This window comes from Lipotes vexillifer, unplaced genomic scaffold (genome assembly GCF_000442215.2).
Source record: "Lipotes vexillifer unplaced genomic scaffold, Lipotes_vexillifer_v1.1 scaffold151, whole genome shotgun sequence".
NCBI classification, from domain to species: domain Eukaryota; kingdom Metazoa; phylum Chordata; class Mammalia; order Artiodactyla; family Lipotidae; genus Lipotes; species Lipotes vexillifer.
The window spans coordinates 357,295-360,619 of NW_006778186.1; positions in this window are offsets into that span (position 1 = coordinate 357,295).

Genomic DNA, 3,325 nt, shown 5'->3' on the forward strand with positions numbered 1-3,325 from the left:
GTTTACAGTCTAAGACAATGATCCAAAATGCAAATTGAAATATTTCACATTCTATGAAAACATTTTAAAGGCCTTAATAATAAAAGATAAATTGCCAGCATTACATGGTCTATGAGATGCTAAATGATTTTTCCTCTCCCTATTTCTCCAGCCTTATCTCAAGTCTCCAGTCAGCCCCTACCTCATTCTTCTTACCAGGGGCCACAGAATCAGGTCTTCGGAGGCCTGACAGCTCACCTGAATCTGTGCCCTCAGTTCCTCCCTCCTCCCTAACTTCTAAGTCTCCCTCTGAATGCACCTGGGGCTGTAGTTTTTGGTATGTTGATAGCATTCTACTCTAAACACTGCATCTCTCTCCTTCACTGCATGAGAGCTAATTCTAGCCCCACAAGAGCCTGCTGACTAAAGGCAGGAGCAACTGAAGATCAGGGGAGTGACTGCTTCAAGGTGAAACCTTCAGCCAATGGTATGTGTGCAGGGGTGAAAGTGGGTGAATAAACAACCCAGTCTGTCCATCTTCCCCTGGAACAATTCAGAAATATGTTCTACGTGTTTTCTCAGAGGATCACCAGTAGGACTGAGGCCCAGCTGCCCAAAATAGAAACCCACTTATTAACACACATCTCATTTGCATTTCTTTCTTCCTGTTTCTTTTTCAGCACTTTTTCATTTGTGCTTCCTGGGATCATTTCTCAAGTAAAATACTTGTTCCCAAGTCCTTGTTCCCAGGTCTGCTTAACTTAAAAGGAGTGGTAAGCACTGTTCTGATCTGCAGAATCTATGACCAACGTAAAAACATTTGATTCCTTTTGAATAAACCAAAGCAGGGGGAGAGGGACATCCAGAGGCATAGGCCCCTGTGATTTAAGCTTTCTGATACTGAATTACTAGAAGCTCCCTGCATATTCATTTTATTTCACCATTCTGTGTCTGCTTTCATGCTATTTTCTAAACGAAATGCCCTTCCCCAGCTTCTTCACTTGCACAATTTCTTATCTTCAAGAAGCAGCTCAGATATTCTGTTTGAAAAACCCAGTCAAGCTTCTGCCATAGCAACCGACATGTATTTCACATATAAACCTGAACACATTACATGGAGATGATCTGTGTAAGACTCATAAGCTCTTTGAGAACAGGGCCCACAACTTACTTCCCTTCGAGACTCCAGCACAGGGCCTGGTATGTACAGGCACTTATAATAATAAATGAGTAAATACCTTTTTTTCCAAAAAACACTTAGAAGATGTCAGGAAATGTTTTAAGTGCTTTACCTGTATTAACCCATTTAATCCTCAAGACAACCTCTTGAGGTATGTACTATTATTACCATCACTTATAAAATGAGCAAACTGAAGCAGAGTGAGGCGAACTGACTGACCTGCAGGTGACACAGCTAGCAATGAGTGAGCCCAGAACAGATTTAGACTATAATCTATGTTCTTTACAGCTACCCATCATTGCTTCTTTTGAATTAAATATCAAACAGTAGGGCTTCCCTGGTGGCACAGTAGTTGAGGGTCCGCCTGCCAATGCAGGAGCCGCGGGTTCGTGCCCCGGTCCGAGAGGATCCCACATGCCGCGGAGCGGCTGGGGCCATGAGCCGTGGCCGCTGAGCCTGCGCTTCCGGAGCCTGTGCTCCGCAGTGGGAGAGGCCACAACAGTGAGAGGCCCGCGTATCTTATCATTTTGTTACAGACCTTGATATCTAATCTATGCTAATCCATGTTCTTATCTATACCTAGTTTTCGAAGGAAGAGCTTAAAAGTCTCTCTCCAACAATATCATTTACAAAAGCAACAGTAAAAATAAATATTTCCATCACAGCATTCCTAAGTATCATATGATTTCTAACTTACCAATGTAGATTTCCTTACGTACCTGAAATTTACTTTAAAAATTTATTTAACACCCCATGGAAAATAATATGCTCAGCCTAGGTAGTACCAGTTTTTAGAAATTAATATTCTTTTGAGAAAAGAGTCAAAGATTATTTATAAAAAGTAAATGATAAGTGATTAATTCTTAATACATTCTTTAGCTATGTAAATAAAACCAAAATACACTGTCTAGGGTTCTACTTACACAGGCTGTTAATGGCAGTAGACTTGGTAAATTTCAGAGAACCAGCCTCAAGTGACTCTGCAAGTCACATTTCACACTGTGTTCATCCTGTTTCCTGTCAACAGTGGCTATAATGGGCACATAAACTAAAATTTATGCCCTTTTGAATCTGTAAATGTTCTGTGTCCTTAGCCTTTAGCAATGGAAATATGCCAGTAATTTGCTCTTATATAATCCCTCTTCTCCATCAGATTTGAGGAAATTTTAACTAGCATGGAATTATAAATTCTTAATGTCATTTCTGCATTGATAGGCTCCTGATAATCTTACATCCAGATCAAGAATTATTTTAGAGCAAATTCACACCCCAGTCATCTGAACAGAAAAGACTGCAGTAAACATCCAATATATATTCCATTAAAAACAACTTTAAATGCATCAACTAAGTAAACTTGGGGAACTACTTAAAAATTTAGGAGTCCTTGGCCAAAGCTTAACTGAGAGATAAAACTTCTAAAAACATTATCTAATAAAATGAATGGGACAAGATGAAGAGATTTATTTTGTTAGCCAAACCATATAATTTAACACTGACCTTTTCATTTTACTAACCTATATTTTCCACAATCTCATTTAAGCCATTATTTTAGGTACGTGATATATTCTCCACATTATTCTAATAATTCTCAATAAGCAAACAGGGAATTTTTTTAAATGTAATGATTGTTTAAAATTTTAAATTTCTTTTCTAATAAATATCCTAGTAAATAGTATTTATGTATCTCATCAAATGTTTTCTTTTTATTTTTCTAAAAGTTATTTTCCAATTATGTTTCCATAAAACACAGTGATCTCTCCAGCACAGACAACTACTCAATGAAACAATGTACTTCAGGTTTTAGGTAGAGAGCTTAATATTACTATAAATGCCTACAAAATATCCTTCACTTGTATGAAACTGGGTTTATCATATACAGGCATCCTATTTCTTAAAGTCTTAAATCAGAAGTAAAATTTGAATATGCATATGGCTCAAGAGTTCTTAGAATCTGTTCTGAGAGACTGTGGGTTAAATTATCAAGTAGTATTTAAGGAGCATATCAATTCTGTAAATTAAGTGACTTTAAATTACATGTTTTATACTAGACAACTACTAGAGACAGGGATAAAAAATCTATTTATTTGCACATTTCTGTTTCAGAATTTTCAACACGTTTCCTTGTAGACTCTAGGTTCTTTTTTTTTTTTTTTTTTTTTTTTTTTT